Source organism: Tachyglossus aculeatus, chromosome 24 (genome assembly GCF_015852505.1).
Source record: "Tachyglossus aculeatus isolate mTacAcu1 chromosome 24, mTacAcu1.pri, whole genome shotgun sequence".
NCBI lineage: Eukaryota > Metazoa > Chordata > Mammalia > Monotremata > Tachyglossidae > Tachyglossus > Tachyglossus aculeatus.
This window is the reverse complement of record NC_052089.1, coordinates 2,640,278-2,654,921: the sequence shown is the minus strand read 5'-3', so window position 1 is coordinate 2,654,921 and position 14,644 is coordinate 2,640,278.

The following is a 14,644-nucleotide window of genomic DNA, read 5'->3' as shown; positions in this document are numbered from 1 at the left end:
TCCCCCGTCTCTTGGCCAAGGTACCCTTCTGCCTCTTGGCCCTCGTCCCCCACTGACGCCCTGCTTTGGTGCCCCTCTGCTTCCCGGCCCTGGTCCCCCTGTCTTCTGTACCAGGTACCTTCTAAATCCCAGCCCGGGTCCACCTCTGCTTCTGCCACCCATCCCTGGCTCCCGTGTTCCTGCTAACCCTATTTTCCCTTTAGTTCCAAGAAGTGTGGGGGACTAGGGCAGGGAGGCAGAGGAATCCCATGGTCTCCAGGCCCTGGTTCCCCTGTCTCTCAGCCCAGATACCCCTCTGCCTCCCGGTCCTGGTACCCCTGTCTACCATCCCTGGTCCCACTCTGCTTCCCAGACCTGGTCCCACTCTGCTTCCCTGCTCTTGCCACCCCTGTTTCGCAGCCCGCGGTCCCTTTGCCTCCTGGCCCTGACCCCTCTGCCTCCCAGCACTAGTCCCCCTCTGCCTCTCAGCACTGGTCCCCCACCTACCAGCCCGGGTAAAACTCTGCCTCCGGCCCTGGTCACACCCTGCCTCCCGCCCCTGGTCCCCGTGTCTACCATCCCTGGTCCCACTCTGCTTCCTGGTTCTGGTCCCCCTCTGCTTCCCTGCCCTTGTCACCCCCGCTTCTCATCCCTGGTCCCCTTTGCCTCCAGCCCCTGGTACACCTCTGCCTCCTGGCCCTGGTCCCCCTCTGCCTCCCAGCCCTGGTCACCCCCTGTCACCCAGCTCTGGTCCCCCTTTGCCTCACAGGCCAGGTCACCTCCTGCCTCCCTGCCCTGGGCCCTCCCTCTTCTTGACCCTGGTCCCCCCTGCCACCCTGCCCTGATCCTCCTGTGCCTCCCGTCCCTAGTCCCCCTGAGCATGCCAGCCCTAGTTTCACTTTAGTTCAAAGAAGCAGGGGGACAAGGGCAGGGAGGCAGAGGAACCCCTCTGCCTGCCGGCCCCGGTCCCCGCTTCTCGGCCCTGGTCCCTCTTTGTCTTCTGGCCCAGGTACCATTCTGCCCCTGGCCTTGGTCCCCCTCTTCCTCCAGGCCTTGGTCCCCCGTCTCCCGTCCCGGGTATCTCTCTGCCTCCTGGCCCTGGTCCCCCAGTGCTGCCCTGTAGGGGAACGCCTCTTCCGCCCGGCCTGCATCCCCTCAACCTCCGGGCCTTGTTCCCCCAGTCTCTTGGCCCAGGTACCCTACTAAATCCTGGCCATGGTTCCCCTTTGCCTCTCCACCCTGGTCCCCCTCTGTCTCCCAGCCCTGGTCCCCGTCTGCCTACCTGCCTTGGTGACGCCGTGCCACACGTCCCTTGTCGCCCTCTGACCTTCTGCCCTAGTTTTCCCTTACTTCCGAGAAGCAGGGGGGGCAAGGGTAGGAAGGCAGAGGTACCCCTCTGCCTGCCGGCCTGATCTCCATTTCCCTTATCTGGTCCACCTCTACCTCCTGGCCCCGGCCCCCCTCTGCCTCACGGCCCTGGTCCCCCTCTACTTCCCGACCCTGTTTCTCTTCTGCCTCTCTGACTTAGTCGGCCCCCTCCTCTCGGCCCTGGTTCCCCTCTGCTTCTCTACCCTAGTCCCACTGTCTCCGGGCACAGGTACCCCTCTGACTCCCGGCCCTGGTCCCCCTGTCTCCCAGCCCAGGTACCCCTCTGTCTCCAGGCCCCAGTCCCATTGTCTAGCGGCCCTGGTCCCCCTCTTTCTCCTGGCCCTGACCCCCCCTCTGACTCCCTGAACTTGTCCCCACCGCTTCTCGGCCCTCGTCCCCGTCTCCCGGTCCAGCTATCCCTCTGCCTCCCGACCCTTGTCCCCCTGTCTACGGGCCCCAGTCCCCCTCTGTCTCCCGGACCTGGTCCCCCTCTGTCTCCCGGACCTGGTCCCCGTCTTTCTCCCGGACCTTGTCCCCCCAGCTTCTTGGCCCTGGTCCTCCTTTGCCTCTGGGCCCAGGTACACCTTTGCCTCCTGGCCCTGGTCTGCCTCTTCTTCCTGGCCCTGGTCCACGTTTCCGGGTCATGGTGCCCCTCTGCCTCCCAGCCCTGGTCCCTTCTGCTTCCCAACCCTGTACCCCAATCTCCCAGCTCAGGTACCCCTCTGCCTCCTGGCCCTGGTCCCCATCTGCCTCCCGGCCCTGGTCCCTTTGAGTCTCCCAGCCCTGGTCTCCCTCTACCTCTAGGCCATCTGTTTTCTTTCCATCCTGGCCAAGGGTCCCCACTACCTCCAGCCCCTGGTCTTCCTTTACCTCCAAGCCCTGGCGCCTCTCTCCATCCCGGCCCAGGCCACTCTCTCCATCCTGGCCCTGGGACCCTCTATGTCTCGGCCTAGGTTCCACAGTCTCCCGGCCCTGGTCCCCCTGTCTTCTGGCCTAGATAACCATCTGCCTCCCGGGCCTGCTCCCCTTGTCTTCTGGACTAAGTAACCCTCTGCCTCCCGGCCCTGGTCCCCCTCAGCCTCCCGGCCCTGATACCCTTCTGCCTCCAGGTCCTGGTCCCCCTTCTCCCAGCCTAAGTACCCATCTGCCTCCCTGCCCTTGTCTCCAATGTTCCCCGGCCCAGTTACTCCTATGCCTCCTGGCCCTGGTCCCCCTTTGTCTCCTGGCCCTGGCCCCTCATTGCCTCCCAGCCGTGGTCTCCTTCTACATCCAGGCCCTTGGGTCTCTCTCCATCCTGGCCCTGGGTCCCCTCTGCCTCCCATCCCAGGTCCCCCACTGCCTCCCGGCCCTGGTCCCCCATTCCCTGGCCCAGGTACCCCTCTTCTTCCCTGCCCTGGTCCGCCTGTCTCTCGGCCCAAGTATCCCTCTGCCTCCGGCCCTGGTCCCTCTCTGCCTCCCGCCCTTGTCCCCCTCTGTCTTCTGGCCCTGGTCCCCACCGGAATCTCGGCACTGGTGCTCCTCTGCCTCCAGGCCCTGGTCCCCCCCTGCATCTTGGCCCTTATCCCCCACTGCCTCCCAGCTCTGGTCAGAAGTGCCTCCCTGTCCTGGTCACCCTGCTTCTGGGCCCTGGCCATTCATTCATTCAATCGTAATTACCGAACGCTTACTGTGCACAGAGCACTGTACTAAGCGCTTGCGAAGTACAAGTCGGCAACATATAGTGCTCAGTACAGTGCTCTGCACACAGTAAGTGCTCAATAAATACTACTGACTGAATGAATGATTTTGTTAATTACATTTGTAATTGTATTTTTAAATTGATGCCTGTTGACTTGTATTGATGTCCTGATGCCTTTTCACTTGGATTAATACCTCTCTTCCCCTCTAGACTGGGAGCTAGTTGTGGGAAGGGACTGTCTCTCTTTTTTGCTGTACTGTACTTTCCAAAGCGCTTAGCACTGTGCTCTCCTCACTGTAAGCGCTCTATGGCTTAGTGGAAAGAGCACGGGCTTCGATGTCAGAGGACTTGGGTTCTAATCCTGGCTCCACCACTTGTAAACTGTGTGACCTTAACTTAAGTCAAGCCACTTTACTTCTCTGTGCCTCGGTTACCTCATCTGCAAAATGGAGATTGAGACTGTGAGCCCCTGGTGGGACAATCTGATGACCATGTATCTGCCCCTTGCTTAGAACAGTGCTTGGCACATAGTAAGCACTTAACAAATAACAGTAGTATTACTACTGTTATAAATATGATTGAATGGATGAATGAAGTGTGGGTTGAACCAAAAAATAACTAGCCTCTCATATATAAATCCGAAAAAGCACATCCATGCACACACACACACACACACACACCCCGCCACCACCACCACCACCACCACCACGACTACCACCACCACCCCTCTTTTGGAGGACTGTGTCACCCAAGACTCCATCCTGACAGCAGGGCATGTCTGGGAATTGATATCTGTCCACATTAGAAACATGTGCCTCAAGGCTGGAGAGACACACTGAGCCATTTTTCTACAATGAGTAGTAACTAGATTCTCCCATCGGCCATCCTGCCCTGAGTTGTGTGCGGCCAGGGGATTTTGGCTGGAGGGCTTCGAGCAGACTGGACATGCTATTTCAGGAAGGGGGACCACAGGACTCACTCAGGCCTCCTCTGGGGATGGGCAGAAGAACCTTGGTCTCATCGGAGTGAAGTGGCACTGGAGCTTCTCCTCTGGTTCCTGCCCGTGGAGATGTCGAGTTCTGAACCCTGGTCCTGAGACACCTGAACTGGTGATCCTACGCGTCTGACCGGGACCATATCTGTTGAAAGGAAAACCAGTGCTCAAAGTTGTGGGTGGAAAGAGGAAGCGGGGAAGCAGGAAAAGGCGGTGGGGGGAAGCACAGACAACCTAGTTTTGCCAGATTTTTGCCCACTCTCCCTTCCCCCTCCCGGCCCAACATGGTTAAGTGGATCTGCAGCTAGGATGACTGCCACACTCTGACCTACAAACACTTACCCATCCCTTCCTCACATCCCTAGAAGGGACTTGTTCTCCACACACTAGAGGGACAGAGCTATACACTGTTTAGAATTCCATTTCTAGAAAAGAAAACCTCCTTTGTCCTCCCACCTGCATTTTCAGTTCTGTTACTCCAGGAACTCCAGTTCCCCCGATACGGTAAGCGCTTAGAACAGTGCCAGTGCCTAGAACAATTGCTTGACACATAGTAAGCACTTAGAAAATACCAACAGTATCGTTAATATTAACCTTATTATGGGGAGGGAATGTGTCTGTCATACTTTACTCTCCCAAGGGCTTAGTACAGTGCTCTGCACACAGCAAGAGCTCCATTGACCCAACTGATCGATTGAAGGAGCAGAACCGCACAGTGGATAGAGTGCAATTTCTAGTACAATACCTGCCCTTTGTCCTCCCTGCCCACACCCCTGCTTCCTTGGCCTCAGGTCTGCACACTTTGCTTCTCAGAGAAAAATAGGATAGAGACTCTGATAACCACTCTGTCCTCTTCCTGACATTGGATCACTCAAGCTCCTGTGTTAATCCCAGAAATGTCCTTTCTCTGGGGACTGAGACTTTGCAGTGACCCTGGAGAAGGACTAGAGACACGGCGAAGCTTGCCCCGTCTATAGAATTAAGGGCCCTGGCTCTTCTCAGTCCCAATCGAGTCAGACAGAACTAGCTTCCTGCACAGAGCCCCAGACTCTGTTCTCCCAAGAGTGGCAGCTGCTTCATTACTCATCTTCTCCCCGATTATTCTCTCTCTCTCTCTCTCTCTCTCTCTCTCTCTCTCTCTCTCTCTCTCTCTCTCTCTCTCTCTCTCTCTCCATGTTGGGTAGCAATACAGGTCACTTAGTAATGGGGTAAATCTGGGTGTGGAATGTGCCCACGGTGTAAGAGATCGAGGAAAGCACTGAGCAGCTGCTCTGGAGAGATGTCCCTGGCCCCTGGAACCAGAACCATTCTTTGGTCGGAGAGAAGCAGCCTGCCCCCTGGTGGCACCAATCGTTATTCTGGGAGGCTGCACCTCTCTATCACCCCCTGGTGGCTGCAGTGGGCTTGTTCAGAAGGTCTGTGCATGGTGGCAGTATAGTATTCTACAATGATAATAATAATAATAATAATGGCATTTAATAATAGTAATGAGGGCCTTTGTTAAGCGCTTACTATGTGCAAAGCACTGTCCTAGGCACTGGGGGGTTACAAGGTGTTCAGATTGTCCCCAGGGGGAGCTCACAGTCTTAATCCCCATTTTACAGATGAGGTAATTGTGGCACAGAGAAATTAAGAGACTTGCCCAAAGTCACACAGCTGACAATTGGCAGAGCCGGGATTTGAACCCATGACCTCTGACTCCAAAGCCCGGACTCTTTCCACTGAGCCACGCTGCTTCTCTATTGTTAAGCACTTACTATGTGTCAAGCACTGTTTTTTATGGCATTTATTAAGCACTTACTATGTGCAAAGCACTCTTCTAAACGCTAGGGAGGTTACCAGATGATCAGGTTGTCCCACGGGGGGCTCACAATCTTAATCCCCATTTTGCAGATGAGGTACCTGAGGCACAGAGAAGTTAAGGGACTTGCCCAAAGTCACAGAGCTGACAATTGGCGATCCAGGATTTGAACTATTAACCTCTGATTCCAAAGCACTTGCTCTTTCCACTGAGCTACGCTCCTTCTCTGTTCTAAGCACGCTGCACTGCTCTAAGCACTGGGGTAGATACAAGGTAATCGGGTTGGCCCACAAGGGGCTCACCGTCTTAATCCCCATTTTACATTCATTCAACTGTACTAAGCACTGGGGAAGTACAAGTTGGCAACATATAGAGATGGTCCCTACCCAACAATGGGCTCACAGTCTAGGTAACTGAGGCACAGAGAAGTTAGGTGACTTGCCAAAGGTCACACAGCAGACAAGTGGCAGAGCTGGAATTAGAACTCACGACCTCTGACTCCCAAGCCCGTGCCCTTTCCACTAAACCATCGTGGCATCGTGGCTTAGTGGATAGGACGGGCCTGGGGGTTAGAAGGTCCTGGGGACTAATCCCAGTTCTGCCACATGCTTGCTGTGTGATCTTGGGCAGTTACCTCTGTTACCTCATTTGTAAAATGGGGATTAAGACTATGAGGCACATATGGGACAGCTACTGTGTCCAACCTGATTACCTTGGATCTACCCTAGCCCTAACAACAGTGCTTGGCACAAAGGAAGCACATAAAATGTACCATTATTAATATTATACAGCAGTAATCTTGTTCTGGGATGTTGCTCCTCTCTACCGCCCCATAGTGCTACTAGGCAGTATTCTGTGAAGCTGTGCCTCTCAATCACCCCCTCACAGCATCTAGTGTCATTCTGGGAGGCATGGGCCTGGAGGTCCGAGGATGTGGGTTCCAATCCCAGCTCCCCCACATGTCTTCTCTGTGATTTTGGGCGTGTCACTTCACTTCTCTGAGGCTCAGTTACCTCATCCATAAAATGGGGATTAAGACTGAGTCCCATGTGGGACACGGATTGTGTCCGATCTGATTACCCTGTATCTACCCCAGGACTTAGAGAAGTTTTAAGCACACGGTAAGTGCTTAACAAATACGACAATAATAATTGTTATGATGATTACTATGATTTCTTTGTAATTATTCTTATTTTAGGGACGAGGTAACTGAGGCTTAGAATAGTGAAATGAATTGCCCAAGGTCACTCAGCGGACACGTAGCAAGGCCTGGATGAGAAATCTGGTCCTTCTGACCCCCAGGCTCTATCAACAAGGCGGTGATGCTTCTCTCCCACACTGTGCCTCTCTATCGCCACCTGGTGGCACTTTGCTCTTCCTGCACCGGCTTACCACATGTGCCTCTATCTCTTCTGTCTAGCCTGTGCCTCCTCTTCCAAGTCCTTCCTCTGGTCTGGAACTCGCTCTCCCTCCCTTCACATATGCCGGACTGTCTGTCATTAGCCCCCTCTCCAAAGCATTAAGGTCACAACTCCGCCAAGAGGCCTTCTCTGATTAAACCCTATTCCTCTGGCTCTTTCTCCCTTCTGTATTGTATTCACCCAGGGATTTGTGAAATCTGACCATTCGCTTTTGGCCCTGCATCACGTATATTGTAATAATAATAAGAACGACGATGATGGTATTTGTTAAGCGCTTACTATATGCAAAGTACTGTTCTAAGTGCTCGGAGGTTACAAGGTGATCAGGTTGTCCCCGGGGGGTCTCACAGTTTAAATCCCCATTTTACAGATGAGGTAACTGAGGCACAGAGCAGTTGATAGCCCAAAGTCACACAGCTGACAGTTGGTGGGGCCTGAATTTGAACCCATGACCTCTGACTCCAAAGCCCGGGCTCTTTCCACTGAGCCACGCTCCTTCTCTGCATATCCCCGCACCCTAACAGAAAGAGCTGAGGCCTAACAAACACTACTATAATAATGACTGAAAATAAAAAATGAAAAAAAAGATGGCAAGAAAAACGAGAACAGCACCTATGCTGATCAATCCCCCCACAACTGGCTAAATCCAACTTCCCTGATAATAACAATAGCAACTGTGGTCTTTTTAAAGCAATTATTATCTGCCAGACACTGTACCGAACGCTGGCTTCGACACAAGATAATTTGGGTTGTACACAGCCCCTGGCCCACACTGGGCTCACAGTCTAAATCCCTATTTTATGAATGAGGAAACTGAGGCAGTGAGATTAATGGAGAAAGGAAGGTCAGCAATTTTGAATGGTCCCTGTTGGGTCACTTGAGGAGTGTCAGGGATAGGGATGGGAGAGGCAGGGGTGCTGGATGGTCCATGCTGGGTCACTGATGGAGAGTAAGGGACGAGGAGGGCAAAGACACACGGGTTGGATTGGTCACACTGCCAAGCAAGTGGTGGTGTGACCACTTGGTTTGGGCTTCATTCATTCATTCAATCGTATTTATTGAGCGCTTACGGTGTGCACAGCACTGTACTAAGCGCTTGGGAAATACGAGTTGGCAACATATAGAGACGGTCCCTACCGAACAGTGGGCTCACAGTCTAGAAGGGGGAGACAGGGAACAAAACAAAACATATTAACAAAATAAAATGAATAGAATAAACATGTACAAATAAAATAGAGTAATAAATACGTACAAACATATATACATATATACAGGTGCTGTGGGGAGGGGAAGGAGGTAAGGCGGGGGGGATGGGGAGGGGGATGTGGGCGAGGATAGGGAGAGGAAAGGGGGCTCAGTCTGGGAAGTCCTCCTGGAGGAGGTGAGCTCTCAGTAGGGCCATGAAGGGAGGAAGAGAGCTAGCCTGGCGGATTTGCAGAGGGAGGGCATTCCAGGCCAGGGGGATGACGTGGCCGAGGGATCGAAGGCTGGACAGGTGAGAATGAGGCACCGTGAGGAGATTAGCGGCAGAGGAGCGGAGGGTGCGGGATGGGCTGCAGAAGGAGAGAAGGGAGGTGAGGTAGGAAGGGGAGAGGTGATGGAGAGCCTTGAAGCAAAGGGTGAGGAGATTTTGCCTGATGCGTATCTTGATTGGTAGCCACTGGAGATTTTTGAAGAAGGGAGTAACATGCCCAGAGCGTTTCTGGACAAAAAGGATCCGGGCAGAGGCGTGAGATATGGATAGAAGTGGGGAGAGACAGGAGGACGGGAGATCGGAGAGGAGGCAGATACAGTAATCCAGACGGAAGAGGGGTTATTGTTCAAGTTTTTGCAGGGAAAAAGGATCAACTACCAGTGGCCTGAAAGGGCTTCTGCCCTCACCCCACCAACAGGGCCAAGCTCCTGGCTGAGCAGAATTTATCAGTCAGCCAGTCAATACGATTTACTGGGCAATTATTGTGTGCAGAGCACAATATGAAGCAGTTGGTGGAATACAATATAACAATTCAATAACATTCAATCAATCAGTCAATCAATCGTATTCATTGAGCGCTTATTGTGTGCAGAGCACTGTACTAATCGCTTGAGAAGTACAAGTTGGCAACGTATAGAGACGGTCCCTAACCAACAGTGGGCTCAAGTCTAGAAGGGGGAGACAGAGAACAAAACAAAACATATTAATAAAAAAATAAATAGAATCGATATGTTCAAGTAAAATAAATGAATAAACAGAGTAATAAATATGTACAAACATATATACATATATACAGGTGCTGTGGGGAAGGGAAGGAAGTAAGGCGGGGGAGATGGGGAAAGGATGGAGGGGACTCAGTCTGGGAAGGCCTTCTGGAGGAGGTGAGCTCTCAGTAGGGCCTTGAAGGGAGGAAGAGAGCTAGCTTGGCGGATGTGGGGAGCGAGGGCATTCCAGGCCAGGGGGATGATGTGGGCCGGGGGTCGACGGCGGGACAGGCGACAACGATGCACCTTGAGGAGATTAGCGGCACAGGAGCAGAGGGCGCGGGCTGGGCTGTAGAAGGAGAGAAGGGTGGTGAGGTAGGAGGGGCGAGGTGATGGAGAGCCTTGAAGCCCAGGGTGAGGAGTTACTGCCTGATGCGCAGATTGCTTGGTAGCCACTGGAGATTTTTGAGGACGGGGGTAACATGGCCAGAGCGTTTCTGGACAAAGACAATCCGGGCAGAGGCGTGAAGTATGGATTGAAGTGGGGAGAGACAAGAGGATGGGAGATTGGAGAGGAGGCTGATACAGTAGTCCAGACGGGATAGGATGAGAGCTAGAACGAACAGTGTAGCGGCTTGGATGGAAAGGAAATGGCGGTTCTTGGCAATGTTGCGGAGCTGAGATCGGCATGTTTTGGTGACGGCTAGGATGTGAGGGGTGATCGAGAGACCGGAGTCGAGGATGACACCAAGGTTGCGGGCTTGTGAGACGGGAAAGATGGTAGTGCCGTCAACAGTGATGTGAAAGTCAGGGAGAGGACAAGGTTTGGGAGGGAAGACAAGAAGTTCAGTCTTGGACATGTTGAGTTTTAGGTGGCGGGCAGACATCCAGATGGAGATGTCCCGAAGGCAGGAGGAGATGCGAGCCTGGATGGAGGGAGAGAGAGCAAGGGCAGAGATGTAGATTTGGGTGTTATCAGCATAGATGATAGTTGAAGCCGTGGGAGCGAATGAGGTCACCAAGGGAGTGAGTGTAGATCGAGAACAGAAGGGGACCAAGAACCGAACCTTGAGGAACCCCTACAGTAAGGGGATGGGAGGGGGAGGAGGAGCCTGAAAAGGAGACAGAGAATGAAAGACCGGAGAGATAAGAGGAGAACCACGAGAGGACCGAGTCTGTGATGCCAAGGTTGGATAGCGTGTTGAGGAGAATTCAATCACATTCAATCACAGTCATTCATTCAATCACATTAATTGAGCGCTTACTGTGTGCAGAGCACTGTACTTAGCGCTTGGAAAGTAAAATTCGGCAACAGATAGAGACAGTCCCTACCCAACAACGGGCTCACAGTCTAGAAGGGGGAGACAGACAACAAAAGTGAACAAGTAGATAGGCATCAATAGCATCAAGATAAATAAATAAAATTATAGATATACATATATATACATCATTAATAAAATAAATAGAATAAGAACTATGTATAAATGTACACATGTGCTGTAGAAAGGAGGAAAGCAGAGGGAGGGAGTCGGGGTGATGAGGAGGGGAGGAGGAGCAGAGGATGAGCAGAGGATAAGGAGGGGGCTCAGTTTGGGAAGGCCTCCTGGAGGAGGTGAGCTCTCAGGAGAGCTTTGAAGGGAGGAAGATAACTAGTTTGGCGGATGTGTGGAGGGAGGGCATTTCAGGACAGAGGTAGGACGTGGGCCAGGGGTCAACAGCGGGCAGGTGAGAACAAGGGCCAGGGAGGAGGTGAGCGGCAGAGGAGGGGAATGTGCAGGCTGGGCTGGAGAAGGCGAGAAGAGAGGTGAGGTAGGAGGTGGCGAGGGGATGGAGAATTTTGAAGCCAATAGTGAGGAGTTTTTGCTTCATGCGAAGGTTGATGGGCAACCACTGGAGATTTTTGAGGAGGCAAGTGACATGCCCAGAGCGTTTCTGTAGAAAGGCAATCCGGGCAGCAGAGTGAGGTGCAGACAGAAGCGGGGAGAGACGGGAGGTTGGGAGATCAGAAACGAAGAGTGATGTAGTCATCCAGTCGAGATAGGATGAGAGATTGAACCAACAAGGTATCAATTTGTCTGGAGAGGGAAGGAAGGATCTTGGAAATGTTGTGAAGGTGAGACGGGCAGGTTTTGGTGACGTATTGGATGTGTGGGGTGAATGACAGAGCGGAGTCTCATTGACTCTACCCTCTCCGGTTATTTCTCTGGCCCTTCAATTATCCGTCTCTTTTGCGGGCTCCTCTTCCTCCTCCTCCCATCCCTTACGGTAGGGGTCCCTTAAGTGTTAGTTCTTGTTCCCCTTCTATTCTCCATCTACACTCAGTCAAGTTGCGCAGATGATACCCAAATCTAGATCTCCTCCCCAGTTCTCTCTCTCTCCCTCCAGACTCACATCTCCTCCTGCCTTCAGGACTTCTCCACCTGGATGTCCTCGTGCCACCTAAACTCAACAGGTCCAAGACAGATCTCCTTATTTTCCCTAGACCCTGGGCTTGGGAGTCAGAGTTCACGGGTTGTAATCCCAGCTCCTCCACTTATCAGCTGTGTGACTTTGGGAACGTCACTTCAATTCTCTGTGCCTCAGTTACCTCATCTGGAAAATGGGGATTAAGACCGTGACCTGTCCCGCCATCGACCCCCGGTCAACGTCCTCCCCATGGCCTGGAATGCCTCCCTCCGCACATCTGCCAAGCTAGCTCTCTTCCTCCCTTCATAGCCCTACTGAGAGCTCATCTCTTCTAGAAGGCCTTCCCAGGCTGAGACCCCTCCTTCCTCTCCCCCTCAAACCTCCCTGCCCTACCTCCTTCCCCTCCCCAAAGCATCTGTATGCATATGTTTGTACAGATTTATTACTCTATTTTATTGTACAGTAATACACATCATTAATAAAATAAATACAATAAGAACTATGTACAAATATACACATGTGCGGTGGGAAGGAGGAAAGCAGAGGGAGGGAGTCGGGGCGATGAGGAGGGGAGGAGAAGCAGAGGACCTTACTTTATTTACTATTCTATTTATTCTATTTTGTTACTGATGTGCATCTAGCTTTACTCCTATTTATTCTGATGACTTGACACCTGTTCACATGTTGTGCTTTGTTGTCTGTCTCCCCCTTCTAGAATGTGAGCTAGTTGTTGGGTAGGGACCGTCTCTATATGTTGCCAACTTGTACTTCAAAAGCGCTTAGTACAGTGCTCTGCACACAGTAGTCGCTCAATAAATACGATTGAATGAATGAATGAATGTGGGACAACTTGATTACCTTGTATCCCCCTACTGCTTAAAACAGTGCTTGGCACATAGTAGGCACTTAACAAATGCTATTATTATTATTATTATTATTATTATTATTATTATTATTATTATTATTATTATTATTGTCTTCCCTTCGGTTTCAAGCGCTCAAAGGATGAGCCCGTCACAGGGGAATTCATTCATTCATTCATTCATTCAATCTATCGTATTTATTGAGTGCTTACCGTGAGCAGAGCACTGTATCTCCCGGCCTAGGTGCCCCTTTCTCCTGGCCCAGGTACCCCTCTGCCTCCCGGACCAGGTACCACTCTGCCTCCTGGACAAGGTTCCCCTCTGCCTACCCGTCCTGGGCCCCATCTGCCTCCTGGCCCTGGTCCTTCTTGGCTTCCCTGCTCTTGTCTTCCACGCTTCTCGGTCCTGGTCCCCCTTGGCCTCTCTACTGTTGTCTTCATGCTTCTCGGCCCTGGTCTCCCTTTGCCTCCCGGCCCAGGTACCCCTCTGCCTCCCGGCCCTGCTCCACCTCTGTGTCTATGACCTGGTCATCATCTGCCTCTCGGTCCAGGCCCCGCTCTGCTTCTCAGTCCTGGTCCTCCTGTATCCCTGCCTAGGTACCCCTCTGCTTCCTGGCCCTGGTCCCACTCTGCCTCCACGACCTGATCCCCTTCTGCCTCCCGACCCGGGACCATCTGTGCCTCCCGGCCCTGGTCTTCGGGGACCTCCAGGCCCTGGTCTCCCGCGTCCTCCAGGCCCTGGTCCCCCTCTCCATCCCGGCTCTTTTCCCCTCTGCCTCCCGGCCCTGATCCCCATGTCTCCCGACCTAGGTTCCACTCCACCTCCTGGCCCTGGTCCCCCTCTGCCCAACTGCCCTGGTGCCCCTCTGCCTCCTAGCCCTGGTTCCTCTCTGCCTCCAGGCCCTGGTCCCCCTCTGCCTCCCAGCCCTTGTCGCCCCCTCTTCTCAGCCCTGGTTCCCCTTTGCCTCCCGGCCCTGGTCCTCAGTCTCCCGGCCCAGGTACCCGTCTGCCTCCCGGCCTTGGTCCCCCTCTGCCTCCCTGTTCTGGTAGCCACCTGCCTCTCAGCCTTGGTACCCTTCTGCCGCCCGGCCCTGGTCTCCCTCTACTTCCAGGCCCTTGGGTCTCTCTCTCCGTCCCAGCTCTGGGTCCCCTCTACCTCACAACCCTGGTCCCCCTGTCTCACGGCCCAGGTACCTCTCTACTTCCCAGCCCTTGTACCAATGTCCCCCGGCCCAGGTACCCCTCTGCCTCCCAGTTCTGATCCCCCTCTGCTGCCTTGCCCTAGTCCCCCTCTGCCTCCCGGCCCTTGGTCCCCCTCAACCTCCCGGCCCTGGTCCCCCTGACTCCTTGCCCAGGTACCGTTCTAAATCCAGGCTCTGCTCCACCTCTGCCTCCCTGCCCTTGTCCCCACAGCTTCTTGGAAGTAAGGGGGAACTAGGGCTGGCAGACACAGGGGAATCAAGGGCAGGAGGCAGATGGTGACCAGGGCAATGTGGCAGGGGGACCAGGGCCAAGAGGCAGAGAGGTACCTGGTCCGGAGACAGTGGACCAGGACCAAGAGGCAGAGGGGGACCAGGACCGAAATGTGGGTAGGAGAAGGGCCTGGAGGCACAAAGTGCCAGGACCAGGAGGCAGAGGGGTACTTGGGTGGGAAAACTGGGGGACCATGGCCAGGAGGTAGAGGGGGACCAGGGTCTGGGGGCAGAGGGGGACCAGATCCAGGAAATGGGGATCAAGCCCGGCAGGCAGAGGGGTACATCTGCCTCCCTGCTTTTGCCCCCCGCCACTTCTCGGAGGTAAAGTGGAACTAGGGCCGAAAGTCAGTGGGGAACCAGGGACATGAGACAAGGGGAGACAAAGGCAGGGAGGCAGACGGGGTACCTGGGCCGGGAGACAGGGGGACCTAGGCTGGGAGGTAGAGGGTCCCAGGGCCGGGATGGAGACAGGGACCAAGGCC